Source organism: Schistocerca serialis, chromosome 1, assembly GCF_023864345.2.
Source record: "Schistocerca serialis cubense isolate TAMUIC-IGC-003099 chromosome 1, iqSchSeri2.2, whole genome shotgun sequence".
Lineage (NCBI taxonomy): Eukaryota > Metazoa > Arthropoda > Insecta > Orthoptera > Acrididae > Schistocerca > Schistocerca serialis.
The window spans coordinates 965,702,492-965,718,935 of record NC_064638.1 but is presented as its reverse complement, the minus strand read 5'-3'; positions in this window follow the sequence as shown (position 1 = coordinate 965,718,935).

Here is a 16,444-nt window from a genome sequence, read left to right as displayed (position 1 = left end):
TCTAAGCTAGTAGAGACAGAATTTTTCTTTTATGACAAAACTGTACTGAATTGATTTATTTTCACCAACTTGTGGTAATTATTGCTGTAACTGTACATCTGACACAGGTTCGTATATCTAAGAACCTTAAGGAATTTCATCGTAAGAGTGGTAAGCGGTAGGCGCAGATGTGTTACTGGAAATACTGATGAATAAATCGTAAAGTCTTGCAGACATAGTGTGAAGTATGAGAAGTTACGTTTCCTTTGAGAATCATTAGTGCAGAAAATTCAAGGAGGCAGCCCCAGCTTCTGAGACAGAGCCTTGATCTCCGTTGGGTTGTGCAGTGAAATATTGACACATTATCACAAGGCAGTGGAAGGTGTTCTTGGGTAGAGGAACGGGGAGTGGCAGACAGCTGTAGGCTTTCATTTGTTTCCGGAAGCTATAGAAAGTGAAAGGGTAAAATCTGCAACGACTGGTAGGTAGATTACATCCATATTCCCAAGTCTACCAGTCACTATATTATAATGAAGTACTATTAATAATGAATCTTCCTGGCAGATTAAACCTTTGTGTCCGATCGAGACTCGAACTCGGGACATTTTTTTGTTTGCGGGTAAGTGCTCTACCGACTGATCTACCCCAGCACGTTCCACGACCGCCCTCACAGCTCTACTTCCGCCATTACCTCATCTCCTACCGCCACACAGTTTTAATCTGCCAGGAAGTTTCGTATCAGCGCACATTCCGCTGCAGAGTGAAAAATTCGTTCTGGAAACTAGGAATTATGTTTTTATCTAAGAATATTAGAAACATTAGGACTGGAATGGCTCCTCAGAATTAATAAAATGTCACTAACGAAAGACGAGGAGAAGCAGAATTCGTATTTTGGAAACGGTGCGAAGAGTGAAAACATTTATTCATTGAAGGTGTGCTATGCTGAAGACTGCTGATTTTGTAGGTAAATTCCCTATTGACTCTGTAATGCTGTGCTATTATGTAATTTATAAAATCCAAGTGTTATCGAACTACCTATACAGTTTGTGATGGGGTTCAGGCTGTATTGACTGACCTTTAATATTTGACAAGTGAATGGATCATGCTTTGTACTGCACGTTCTTTGAACTAGCGTCGTTTTCAGACCAGAATTATAGGTGGATCTGATGGGTGCTTTAAAATTTAATTTTTTTCTGTTGTACCAACCTAAACGTGCCATTAACCTATGATGAGTATTTCTGTGGAAAGATAATGTCATGGTTATGTGAATTTTAATGCCTACCTAAAAGTTACTTGTTAGTCTACTTCATTTCTTGCAAAACGTGCGTTCCGTGTTTCCCGGTCTTTGAATAGCATACTGAAATAATTTAAAATTGTCGTTTCCATGGGAGTCGCTTAGTGACCATTAAGAATTGCCTTCTACTCTCCACTTGGTTAAACCATTCTATAGCTGGGTGATCTTCGTGTATTAACACAATGTTTTACTGTGATTTGCTTTTATTGATTTTCACACCGTTTGCAAAGCTTGGATTCCAACTACTAGTTTTGCCTAGTGTTACATCTTCGGTGGTTTTGAAAATAATATTCTAACTTCACAACGTGATAGCTTGAGAAACACTGAGTTTTTACGTTTGTAGACTGTGCACGTATTAAAAATTTTGTCTTAAAACTGGTCCCGCCAGTGTCGGATGTAATGTGATTGATACGTGATGCTTCTAATCAATTGCTGGTTTTTAGAATATTTTTTAATTAACTGATGACGGAATGTACTTTTGGACTGCAGTCCAGTGATACTAAACAAGTTCATTACCTACGTCGCTGAAATGCATATTCCAAAATTTGTAGATGTATAATATGTCGCAATTTCACGAAGCTATCGTTGATTTTTATTTTCTGTGTTAAACAGAATGAATTGTGTCCAACCATTCAGTAAGAAAGTTCTACATAGACCGCTAGGATATCTACGTTCCCTGATCAGGTCCAAGATCTTGTGGAAGATAATTTTTTGTTACTTCGTTGAAGTTCGCATAACCTTAAATCGAATTTTAGTAACATTATGAGACTTCGACTTTGGAATTTCCTGGAATTGAAGACTTCAGCTTCTCAGATTGTCAGTTATTCTAACAGAGATATCGGGGATTTGAGATCATAGACTTCCTCCGAACATCTGAACATTTGACGACTAGGTGCTGCCCAGTTTAGTAAACGATTTGGAGGTAGAGCTCAGTGAATACGCTATCCCATCATTCCTTGCTGCTTTCGTTTTGGTGCCTTTTTGATTGTTGTTTCTATGCAAGACCACATTGTATTTTCTATAATGGCTTTAGTACCAATGTGACTGATACCGGAAGCTATATGTGATGAAGTGTCTCGATCAGAATTGAAATGAATTTCTATTTCCGTGTGCATTGTTATGTAGTCTTCTATGCCGTTTTTCTCGTAATTTGTGGCAGATCCGTCATTTAACTTACTGATTATTTTTTGTAACTATTTTTCTTTCTGTTATGAAATAAGACGCTCACGAATAGCCGCTTCCGTTGCTAATAGGTACTTTCTTAAAGCCCATGAGATGTTTCGGCCTTCGCATCCAGGCCATTTTCAAGTGCACGTTGTGCTGTGCTGAAAGAACGGCAAATGAAACAACATCAAATGATCATTGGACGTTGCTTCACACAGCACACTGTACGCTTTAAAGGACCCACATGCGGAGGCTGAAACCTGCTGGGGACTTAAAAGGAGATTTAGCAGAAACTAGAAAATTTGGATATTTGTGGTAAGTTCCTATGGGACCAAACTACTGAGGTCATCGGTCCCTAAGTTTACACACTACTTAATCTAACTTTAACTACCTGACGCTAAAGACAACACACACACACACACACACACACACACACACACACACACACACACACACACACACACCCATACCCATGTCCGAGGGAGGACTCGAACCTCCGACGCAGGTTGCCGCTCAAACCATGACGAGGCGCCATCGCTCGCACGGCTGCCCCGCGCGGCAAAGCAGAAACTAACCGAGTATACATGTATGGAACAACAGCAACCTTTAAATATGGAGTAACCAATAATGACGGAAATATAATGACGTTCCCATTCTCTGTGAAACACACGTTGTATGCCCTCAGTTGGATGACCTATGAAATTAGTCTTTAGCAATCAACATTTTTCGTCTCGGTTCGCTTAATTGTGGTTATAATCACGGTATAATAAGGTGAATTCAACAAACCCCTGGAAGTAAGATGCGGTACTCGCCTTTAATACTCCTCACGTACACATTACGTTTATCATAAATTTCATTTGCCACCTTCGCGTTACATATCGCACAGATTATTTAGACCTCTTTGTCTTTTTACCCTTATTCCGGTACATCTTCATGTGCCTCTGCCCATTAAGACTAAATGTCAAGTGTTTCAGTAGATTAACGCAATCTGAATTTGAGTGCGGGTATCTTTTCTTAAGTTTCGTTACTGTAGATGGCAGCGCCTTATAATTTAAATTTTCTTATCGTTCATGTGTTCTATTCGTGATGGTTCTACTAAATTTCTTATCATATCGCAGAGTATTCCAAAGTTTGATACGGCAGGAAATTAACTAAAGAAAACTTAGCTTTGTTTCGCATCCATAACGATTAATGTTCTCTTGTTGCGTGGCGGTTTATGTTTTATGAGCAACGAAACAGCTATCTGGACAGCCGTAATTTGCAGGCTTCCGGATTCGCGCAAACATTGTAAGGACAAAACGCTTGCTGTTATTGTGAGACAAGAATTGCTGCTGGACTCGAGTAATTTTGCCTTTATTAATGTAGGGAGCGGCATAATATTTAGTGAAGCGACATTTGTTTTGAAACCACTGTATAGCGTCGCTTTAGCTCAAGGCCAGGCTTTTTGTAGCGTCGGGTACGCTTTTGTGGCGGCGCTGTATGGCCGTAATAAGTCAGCCCGTCATGAGGGCGCTCCCAGCTGCAGGACATTCTGACTGTGACGGTAAAACGTGTGGCGGCCATCTTCAACTGCGTGTGCTCTCTGAAATGCCATATAAATAACGCTGTTCTCCGAAGACACCATTACAAATTACGGATGTGGTACTGACAACGAGATACTGACACTTAGACACCTTGACATTGTTGCATGACATGCAAGCAAACCAGTTCGATATTTTCTCTGGGATGACTTTTCTTGTCGGCCGCTGTGGCCGAGCGCTTCTAGGCGTTTCAGTCCGGAACCGCGCGACTGCTACGGTCGCAGGTTCGAATCCTGCCCCGGAATGGATGTGTGTGATGTCCTTAGTTTAGTTAGGTTTAAGTAGTTGTAATTTCTAGGGGACTGATGATCTCAGATTTTAAGTCCCATAGGCTCAAATCCATTTGAACCATTTGACTTTCCTTAAGCGTCTCATACGAAACTGAGGTTACTATTGTAGTATTTATGAGGCATTTTCGTTACTGAAATCCTATACACACAAATTCAACTGGACGAGGAAATCGTCTAATTTTTTTTAAAGCTGACTGTTTCTGTGAGGGATTAATTTGTTAATTATAAGATTTTTCATAAAATTTGTATGTCTAACATCTAGATTTGTGCCATTTTTAAATTTTCTGATTTAACTGAAGAAGACGGTACAATCATACGTCAACAGGAGCCTATCTGTCAGCCTGCGCTAAAAAATTTTACCTCAGTTTTTATATTTTCATCGACATCCATATCCTACCAAAGGGCAACGGCCTTGCCGCAGTGGATACACCGGTTCCCGTGAGATCACCGAAGTTAACCGCTGTCGGCCGTGGCCGGCACTTGGGTGGGTGACCATCTGGGCCGCCATGTGATGTTGCTATTTTTCGGGATGCACTCAGCCTCGTGATGCCAATTGATGAGCTACTCGACCGAATAGTAGCGGCTCCGGTCAAAGAAAACCATCATAACGACCGGGAGAGCGGTGTGCTGACCACACGCCCCTCCCATCATCATCCTCAACTCACAAAGGAAACTCCCCATCGCACCCCCTTCAGATTTAGTTATAAGTTGGCACAGTGGATAGGCCTTGAAAAACCAAACACAGATCAATCGAGAAAACAGTAAGAATTCGTGTGGAACTATGAAAAAAATAAGCAAAATATACAAACTGAGTAGTCAATGCGCAAGATAGGCAACATCAAGGAGAGTGTGAGCTCAGGTGTGCCGTGGTTAGCGTGAGCAGCTGCGGAATGACGGGTTCTTGGTTCAAGTCTTCCCTCGAGTGAAAAGTTTAATTTTTATTTTCAGATAATTATTATCTGTCCGTCCGTCGGTTCGATGCGAGGTAACTGACGGTCTACACAGAGATAAATTTGAAAACGTTAAAAACATATGTTTTGACAGAGCATAGGGAAAACTGTGCGACTGTGAAACTGTTGCAATCATTTGTTGCGGTTTATGTGACAAACTCTTATGTTTCCATCACTTTTTTGGGAGTGATTATCACATCCACAAGAAAACCTGAATCGGGCAAGGTAGAAGAATCTTTTTACCCATCCGCCAAGTCATGTGACACACATGCCGCCACCAGTGTCGAATAGAATATATCAGACGTGTTTTCCTGTGGAGCAATCGGTTGACCTATGACCTTGCATTCAAATGTTTTTGGATCCCATTGGAGAGGCACGTCCTTTCGTCTACTAATCGCATGGTTTTGCGGTGCGGTCGCAAAACACAGACACTAAACTTATTGCAATGAACAGAGACGTGAATGAACGAACGGACAGATCATAGCTTTGCGAAAATAAAGAAGGTAAACTTTCCACTCGAGGGGAGACTTGAACCAAGGACCTCTCGTCCCGCAGCTGCTCACGCTAACCACGGGACCACGGCAACCTTGAGCTTACACTGTCCTTCATGTTGCCTATCTTGCGGATGGACTACTCAGTTTGTATATTTTGCTTATTTTTTTCATAGTTCCGCACAACTTCTTCCTGTTTTCTCGATTGATCTGTGTTCAGTTTTTCAAGGCCTATCCAGTGTGCCAACTTATAACTAAATCTGAGGGGGGTGCGATGGGGAGGTTCCCTTGTCAGAATGACACGGCGGTCGGATGGTACCGGTGGGCCAATTGTGGCCTGAAGACGGAGTGCATATCCTACCAATAGTTTGTAAACAGGTATAACTTCCAGTTTTACCAGTTATTAGAAGTTCTCTCCCTCACTTTTGTGTATGGAGCGCGTAAATCAGTACTTCTTATAAAAACGGATATACGTATGATAGTGCCTGAGTCTGTGTGTCTGTATGTGTGCTCTTCATCTTCTCCTAAACCACGGAACCGAATTCACCCAACTTCTTACACAAATCCTTTACTGTCAGACAACAATCGCTGGGGTCATAAGAGCCACCTACCTTTCTTAAGTCAGGACATATGACGTCATAAACAATGAGACGCGTGAAAAATGGCGCCTTATGCATGATGTTTTCATACTTTTTTTTTCTTTACTGCTAAGGCACTCCTACAGTCGGAGCCGCTTAAGGAAATCCCTGACGCCTGGCAGCGTTTTCGACAGCGTCCATCTGCGAAACGCAAACGTCTGAAGACGAAAACAATCGCCATCTACAGAGCTACGAAGAGACATTGCCATAGCAACGTTCACAAAATCACGCCGAAGACACGCCTATTTGCACGAATTTTTCCTTATTTCAACGGTGTTATACACGTCAAAGGAACTTTTTCGATATGACACTAAAAACACGGCTCTTTTTTGTTTCCGTTTCTAACAGAAAATTGGCGACATGAATATCCAAGAAACTCAGGGTTTGTCAGCTAGACATTCTTATAAATTAAAATAGAGCTTGGCTTTCGATTTTAGCTCCGAGCTCCAAACGGGGGTGTAAGAGATTACTCCATTACGCAAGTCTTGCCGTATGAGAAAAAAGAAATCGGGGGAGGACTCTGTGTCTGTGATACAAATGCAGAGGGTGGTTATAACAGACTGAAAAGCTTGTAAGGGTGTTGCAGAATAGGTTATGCTGAGAAATAACTCTTAAGGAAAAATTCGGTACGTAACACCGTTTCCGAGTTAATTAGCACTGAAGTTAGCCAATCAAACTGTTGCTCTAGCAGATTCAAGCAGCCCGCCAGGTACAATTAATGTCATTAGTTCCCACAGCGTACAGTGCTAAGCCTTTGGCTCTCTTATTCGGTCTTAGAAAACCAATCGAAGAACACATTTGGCTACACCGTCTCTGGCGGTCCTCTTTAACTGTCACTTGACTTGGCTAACTTAAATGATAATTAACTAAGAAACAGCGAGACGTATCGATTTTTTTTCCCTTAACAATTATTTCTCAGGACAACATACCGTGCAAAACCATTACAAGCATTTCAGACTGTTTCTGACCATCGTGTATATAACTGTAGCCAGTGTACATGGTGAAACTTATGTTAAGTACGTGACAGACGTAACAGTTACGTTATTTAACAATGAATTTTGGTGGAAGATCTGGAGCAACAGGGTAAAGACGAAATCATTATTTTGCAACATCGAGTAGCTTACTAGTCGAAGAAACATCGACATAAACCATTGGCTTTCTTAGCAGCTCACAATATTGTTAAGTTTTTCAAGATGTGGTTGCACTAATATTGGGAAAGAAATCAGACGATCGGTGGCTCTGGCGTATGTTTGTAATTACATTGATATTGGAAGTTATTGCCTGCTCCAATTCCCTTCGCTAACAGACGCACGATATAGTGCTGTACCGAGACAGTCATCCAAACAGCCAAACGGAATAAGAGAAATGCCCACGAACCATACTGACACAATTACTTTCATCTAGAACTAACCAAGGCTTTAGAACACATGATACGTAACCACCTTAATGACTACTTGCCAAAAAATTGCACTCTAGACAGACACTAATCAGAACTGCACATACATTGCTGGAAAATAACTGCTCCGATAAACGTAATGAATTTCCTGGATGGAGTAAAGAGACGCTTGTTATTAGTACAAAATAGCCATTCTGACAAAGAGGCTGCTAAAAAGAAATTAATTAGGTTTTGTAGCCGCCAGCCACACATATGGCCGCAGGCCACACAAATGGTAATTTGTTTAGAAAAGAGAGGAAAAAGGGAACAACAAAATGCTACGAAAGTAGATTACAAACACATGAACTCCTTCTTCATACATACTACACAAGCCACCATGCGGTGCGTGGTGGAGGGTGTTCCATTCAGAATTAGAGTGAGGGAAAAACGACTATATGCCTCCGTACGTGTCTCGTTATGCGAAATATTCGCTGGCTGGAGTATGATGGCTCTGGAGGCAGCTTCAGATGCCGGTACTCTATTTTTTTATTGTTCGTGCTCCTAGAAAAGAAGGCCGCCTTCCTTCGATGTATTCCCATTTAGTTTCCGAATCATCTCTGTTGTACTTATGTGTCGATCTAATCTTCCGGTAACAAGCCTAGCAGACCGCTTTTTATGTTCTTCGATGATATCTTTCAGTCAGACCAGTTGGGGATCCCAAACACTCGAGGAGTACACAAGAGGGGGTCGCACTAGATCCTATACGCGGCCTCCTTAAGAGATGAACCACACTTTCTCGGAAGTCTCTTTGTGTGCCCTCCCTACTACCCCCATTACCCCATTAAGTGCTAGTTCCATTTCATATCGCATTGCAACGTTACGCCCAGATATTTAATCGAAGCGACAGTATCAAGCAGGACACTACAAACGCTGTATTCGAACATTACGGGAGTGTTTCTCCTGCTCATCTGCATTATCTTACGTTTTTATACATTTTGAGCTAGTAGCCATTCATCAAGCCAATGAAAATTTTGTCTAAGTCATCTTGTATCCTCATAAAGTCACTCAACGACGACACCTTCCCATACACCACGAGCGAAGAGTCGCAGACTGGTGCTCACACTGCCCGTCAGGTCACTTAGGTGTGTACAGAATAATAGTAGTCCATTCACACTTACCGGGGAATACCTGGCGACACCATTGGGCCTGATGAACACTGGCCGCCGAGGACAACGTACTGGGTTCCATTACTGAAGAAATCTCTGGGAACCTACCTCGTACGCTTCTATCTTCGTCAGCAGTCCACAGTGGGAGACCATGTCAAACGCTTCTGGAAACCCGGGAATACGAAATCTGCCAGTTACGATTCATCTAGAGTCCATAAGATATCATGTGGGAAATGGGCAAGCTGATTTTTGACTTGCGCGATGCTGATTTGTGGACAGAAGCATTTCAGTCTGATGGAAATTTATTGTATTCTAACTGAGAATATGTTAAAGAATTCTGCAGCAAACAAATATTAAGAATATGGTCTGCCGAGTCACCCGCGCTTTTTTCCAGCCGCTTGGGATTCTCCGCTGGACGAGAGGCTCTAAGCACTATGGGACTTAACATCTGAGGTCATCAGTACCATAGACTTAGAGCTACTTAAACCTAACCAACCTAAGGAGATCACACACTTCCATTCCCGAGGCAGGATTCGAACCTGCGACCAAAGGAGCAGCGTGGTTCTGAACTGAAGCGCCAAGAACCGCTCGGTCACCACGGCCGGTGCTGGACGAGAGGTTCGCGATAAATGGAATCAAAGTAACGGGCTAATACCGTAGAGTACTGTTGGTAAAACTGAATTATCAGGCCGTCCGGGCGGCCGAGCGGTTCTAGGCGCTACAGTCTGTAACCGCCCGACCGCTACGGTCGCAGGTTCGAATCCTGCCTCGGGCATGGATTTGTGTGCTGTCCTTAGGTTAGTTAGGTTTAAGTAGTTCTAAGTTCTAGGGGGCTGATGACCTTAGAAGTTAAGTCCCATAATGCTCAGAGCCATTCTTTTTAATTATCAGTCCGCTCGGATTCGGCGACTTATTTGTTTTAAACTCTTTCAGTTGGTTTTCTGCGTCAGAGATGCCTATTACTACCACGCCCATACGTAGGTCTGTGCGATGGTGAAATTATGGTGTGTTTGTAGGATTCTCTTGCGTGAACTATTTCTTCAACGTAGAATTTAAAACTGCGGCTTTCGTTTTGCCGACTTCTACTGCCACACCAGACTGGTTGACGAATGAGGAGATACAAGCCGTGGATGCGCTTATCGATTTTAAGTAAGACCAGAATTTTTTCAGGAGATCTTTTGCTAAGGTATAATGTTTGAGGAACAGTTGATAAATTATCAAAAAATGACTCTGAGCACTATGGGACTCAATATCTGACGTCCTCAGTCCCCTAGAACTTAGAACTACTTAAACATAACTAACCTAAGGACATCACACACATCCACGTCCGAGGCAGGATTCGAACCTGCGACGTAGCAGTCACGCGTTTCCGGACTGAAGCGCTTAGAACCGCACGGCCCCGCGGCCGGCATAAATTATCCATTGGGTCCGTCTCAGTTGAATGAATGTGTAATTCATCGCTGCAGTTGTTACCGTTTTCCATTCGACTCGCCCTTCCTGAAAAGCTACACTTGTTATTAACTGTAACTAGATACACAACACAGCCCCAAAGGAATGAAGAGCTTCTTACGAGGAAGTCAACCTGTGAGCAACAATGCTCTCATTGGTAAGACCATTATGTGCTTTCTCTTACGCCTGAACGACAACTGAGGGCATAAAACGTGACTGGCACAAAGAATCGAAACCCCACTATAGGACAGATGATATGCTTCTCACGCCCCTGTGGAATTAGTGAACACCCATTTAGGAGAGTATTTCGAAAGTTTCTCAGTTTTCTATTTTTTGTGCCAAGGAATATCTCTACTCGAATTTGTTGCCTGGACATCGAATTTGGAAATGTCCTTTATCACAGCAACTTTCAGTGGTAAATCGAAGTACATTACTGCAGTATCTTAATTTTTTGTGTTGACAGTGTCGGTGGAAGACCATAACTCTTTATGTACGCTCGCCTACCAGGCATCAGCAATTACTGCATCAACGCCTTGCATTTCGTGAGATGATACGTACATAAAATCTGAAATAAGTTATTGCAAAAACATCCTGATCTTCTTGCAGGAGTAGTGGTACTAAATATTTTTGGATGGGTATTTGGAAGGAAATTAAACGGTATTTCCTGTTTTACCTATCTAATGCGAACGAAGTAATTGCAGAAGTTCGTTAATGTGTACTTAATAGGGGTCTTGAGTAGAAATTTTTGATGAGTGGAAATAATGTGGCATTGCTTATCACAAATATGGAGCCCGAATTTCATTATCACACCACAATTTTCACATAATATTCTTACAAAATAATCGCTTTTCCATTAATTCTATGATCATACTACTAAGCTGCATTAGAATTTCAGCAGGTGAAAAAATATAAACAGTGATTCATTTCGTAATAACATAAGTAATTCAGTTTTAATACAAAGTTGACACAAATCTGAAAAATGCACAGAAAGTATATTAATTACGAAGGAACTTCCAGTTTTTTGAATATCTGCAGTGGATATGAGGCAAACACGTCACGCAGCAAGCATTAGTCTTCTGCGAAGTATATGTGGCAGCTGCCATTTTTTTTCTAAAGTAATTTCTTAGGATTGCTGTTTCACACTTACTTTTAACAATGATATTCTGAGTGCGATGTCTGAGTCGTCAGTCTCTAATTTTGTAGAAATGCTAGATTCTACAGTAGAACTATAAGTAGACACGTTTTGCAAAGTAGGAGGAACGTAAATGTGTAATAGGGATATAACAGGTGCCTACAAGACATTAGACTGTTTGTTGCAGAATGTCAAGTCTATCACACTTAGGTAGTAACCATTATGCTATCGCTATTCCCGAAACGACATTGAAACCACTAACCTGAGTGTTTTAATCGAACGTCTGAGACTTACTACTCATGTTCTATATACCTCATGGTGCTTCCAACAATGGTTCTGCCCGCGGTCTTAGTCCCCAAAATGCGCGCAATAAGATTGGAATATAAAGTAGTATCCGTTTGTCTTTTGATTTGTAAAAAAAGTTCAATAAAACAAAGTGATAACGGGAACAAAATTTAAAAAAAATGTGTTTTATGTAACAAATGAGATCCTGTAGTGCTAGATGGTGCCAAATGAACAGGCCAGCAGATAATGATTATTATATAAATTTTATGAGATTTATGTACATGAATTAGCCATTTTGAAATGTGATGAGACATGAATATAATTTATTGATTCACCTTTTTAAATGAAAAAAGAACATTTGTTGTGATATTGTCAGAAATACAGATGTAGAATATATTTTTAAAATTTCCTTTTCAAGAGACACGTGCTGTTTATTTGTACTACGGTCCTAATAATTCTGTGGTCGTGACTTCAACGTGAGAGCAGCTGTTGTCTTAAATACACCTGACTGGATTCTAAAAGACACGTGTTGAACTGTAATGCCAAATACAACTCAAAATATGTGTCGTGTATGAACTGTATGCAAACCATTCTGTCTCGTACTGAGACCGGAAAAATTTGTATTGGGGGCAGAAATGATTACTAACTCTACGATATACTTCCTAAAGTCGGGTTTTCAAGAGACACGTTGTCAAGAGAAACTACAGTGAACCACAGACGCTGGAACGCTCAGCATTCTTGTTCCGCTGTACAAGTCTCAAAGAAAGCTTATGAGCTCGTCCTCTCCATTTCACCCTACAACTCCATTCTAAAACGCAGCGGGCGACGCGCTGTGACATTCGGCGCTGTGAGTGGGTGAGTCGTGGGAGGAGAGGATGGAGGGCTGGAACTGGAGAGGACAATTGCTCGGGCACGTACAGCTGTCGTCCTCAATTCTCTCCATACCGCATTACTGATGTATGACTCAACGACATTTAGTACACAGATGCAAACGGCTGATCTGATCGGTATTAATTCTGTAATGCACTGTATTATTACTAGTCTCCCGTGTCGCTTTCGGAAGAACGTTACCTAACAGTTAAAGTACGGAATCCATGAAACAAATAAGTTAAAGCCATTTCAGCGTGACTTCATAGACTAATGAAAATGATGTGGAATTAGAGCACATAAAATCCTTACAAAGGTAATCTATGGATATTTTCATGTTTATTTTCTGGGTATTCAAGAAAACTCAATTTATGAGACTTTCGGTCTAGTGATTCGAATTTTTTAAATTTGTAATTGTCCTTTTGCGAGTATTTTATTCATAAAATGTCTTTTATAAACTAACGAATGCAATACTTCACTGTCTTTCTCAAATCTACCCTCCGATACTGAATACAGTCTAAAGTTACTTCTTCAGTACCACCGCCTCTCCTAAAAATGTAAACTGTGCTTCTACCTATCAGCTTCTACTATTCTATTCTACTATTCGATAAAATACTTCGGTGAGTTTTTTGATGAATGCGATACTAGACTGATTACGATTTATTTTTCTCACCCACCAGCTCTTGTTTTCTTCCGGACCATAACAACTACATATCTGTTGTAAATAGTCTTCACGGGTGTGCCGCCGGATGATGTTGTGCAAATCCCACAATATTTCCTCGGAGCAACTGTCCTACATCATCAGGTGGTTAAACCTCGCTGGTGGCTACGTACGACTGACAAGATCCGCATGTCGACGCCGCTGTATATAGAGCACGCGCGTGAAGAGAAGATTGCGTAGGCGCTGGAACCCCGCATGCGCAAAAATTTGCAGATACATGACGCCAAACTCAAACGCCCCCTACAGGGAAACGCAGAGCGGCCATTCTGCGCGTGCGCTGACGCTGTGTTTAATAACATGCTGACAAAGTTATGACGGGTCTATTATCGAAAGCTCTTTGCTTTCTCGTCGTGATTTAAGAGCCGCCAATGCAGGGTTCCAGGCTGTACTCAATTGAATTCCCGCATCCCTGTTGATAAGGTTATCAGCTGTACGGTTATGTATTGATTCCTTAATTACGCAATCCCAGAAAGAGGATGCTGGGGATAAGACTTCCGTCTTTTCATAAATCATGTGATGTCCTGTGTTCAGACAGTGTTCTGCAATTGGCAACTTCTCCGGTTGGCGTAGGCGTGTATGACGCTGATGTTCATCGCAACGTTCATGTACTGTGCGACATGTCTGACCTATATATGGATGATCTCGGTCTGAGGAAACGTGCTGTGTACAGGATTCCTTGTCAGTGTGGGACGGCATATATAGGTCAGACATGTCGCACAGTACAAGAACGTTGCGATGAACATAAGCGTCATACACGCCAACGCCAACCGGAGAAGTCGGCAATTGCAGAACACTGTCTGAACACAGGACATCACATGATTTATGAAAAGACGGAAGTTTTATCCCCAGCATCCTCTTTCTGGGATTGCGTCATTATGGAAGCAATACATATCCGTACAGCTGATAACCTTATCAACAGGGATGCGGGATTTCAATTGAGTACAGCCTGGAACCCTGCATTGGCTGCTGTTAAATCACGACGAGAAAGCAAAGAGCTTTCGATAATAGACCCATCATAACTTTGTCAACATGTTAGTAAACAAAGCGTCAGTGCACGCGCAGAACGGCCGCTCTGCGTTTCCCGGCAGAGGGCGTTTGAGTTTGGCGCCATCTATCTGCAAATTTTTGCGCATGCGGGGTTCCCGCGCCTACGCAACCTTCACGCACGTTCTCTATATACAGCGGCGTCGACATGCGGATCTTGTCAGTCATACCTAGCCACCAGCGAGGTTCAACCACCTGATGATGTCGGACAATTGCTCCGAGGAAATATTGTGGGATTTGCACAACATCATTCGGCGGCACACCCGTGAAGACTATTTACAACACATCCGCCGGGAAAGCCTGAAGAGTCACAACTACATATATATCTGCAAAGGTAACCTTAAGGTCCATTGCACAGGATGCAGCTGGTAGGAAGTATGTTTGTCGCCAAAGGGTATTATGTCTGAAACTTCCTGGCAGATTAAAACTGTGTGCCCTACCGAGACTCGAACTCGGGACCTTTGCCTTTCGCGGGCAAGTGCTCTACCATCTGAGCTACCGAAGCACGACTCACGCCCGGTACTCACAGCTTTACTTCTGCCAGTATCTCGTCTCCTACCTTCCAAACTTTACAGAAGCTCTTCTGCGAACCTTGCAGAACTAGCACTCCTGAAAGAAAGGATATAGCGGAGACATGGCTTAGCCACAGCCTGGGGGATGTTTCCAGAATGAGATTTTCACTCTGCAGCGGAGTGTGCGCTGATATGAAACTTCCTGGCAGATTAAAACTGTGTGCCCTACCGAGACTCGAACTCGGGACCTTTGCCTTTCGCGGGCAAGTGCTCTACCATCTGAGCTACCAAAGCACGACTCACGCCCGGTACTCACAGCTTTACTTCTGCCAGTATCTCGTCTCCTACCTTCCAATCTTTACAGAAGCTCTTCTGCGAACCTTGCAGAACTAGCACTCCTGAAAGAAAGGATATAGCGGAGACATGGCTTAGAGACGAGATACTGGCAGAATCCAATACCCCTTTCAGCCGGACATATACTTTTCCAATTAATTTCATTTGGTCATTGCACTTCAGTTCGTCCCGGACTGTCATTTCTCGGTATTTTATGGTTCTTACTGTTTCCAGTGATTATTCGACAATAGGGTAATGCTGCAGTTGTGGTTTCTTTGCCTCTTTATGCACAGTAAGCTAGATTTATTTACGTTCATGGTGCTATCAGTCCCTTCACCAATCATGGATTATCTGTGAGTCTTGCAATTCGCTGAAATCTTCCGGCTTAGCTACCTTCTTATAGACAAGCGAATAACCAGCTAATGGTTTTATGGAGGGCGTTATCCACTAGTTCATTTACATAGATAATAAACAACGACGATCCTGTCACAGTTTTTTTAATACTCCTTAAATTACATATGTCGATTTTCTTCCTATAAGAACCGCGTGTTGAGCTCTAGGCACGAGCTCTAGGCACAAATCTCGTCCGATACTCCGTAATCTTGTATTTTGATCACTAAGTGACAGCAGAGAACTGTGTCACAGGGATTCCTTAAGTTGAGCAACACGACACCGATCTGGGCACCGACGTCTACGGCGCTCTGGGTCTCGTGGACGAATAGAGTGAGCTGTTTTTCACGAGATCTCAGTTTGTAGAATCCATGGTGAGTCCCGCAAAAGACATTTCCATTCCTAAACCGTCATAATATGTGAGCAAGTAAACGTATTACCCTATAGTCGTGTTATGTACATCTGTCGTACGACCTTTCTTGAAAACTGCAATGATCTACGCTTTTTTCTCCACTGGCTAGATAACGCTTGTTTCTCCAGCGAGTAACAGAAAATACTACTACAAACGGGGAATGTACTTTCGCTTAATCTCTGTAGAAATTTACAGGTATTACGTCTCGTTCATGTGTCTTCCCACTGTTAAGCGACTGTAGCTATTTTTCTGTTCCGATGTTACTAATATCAATATCAGCTGTTTCGGCATTCATGCGAGGACTGAAAGGAGGAGACGTAATAAAAACTTCTGCAGTGAAACAGTTTCGTAATACCGAATTCAGTATTTCGG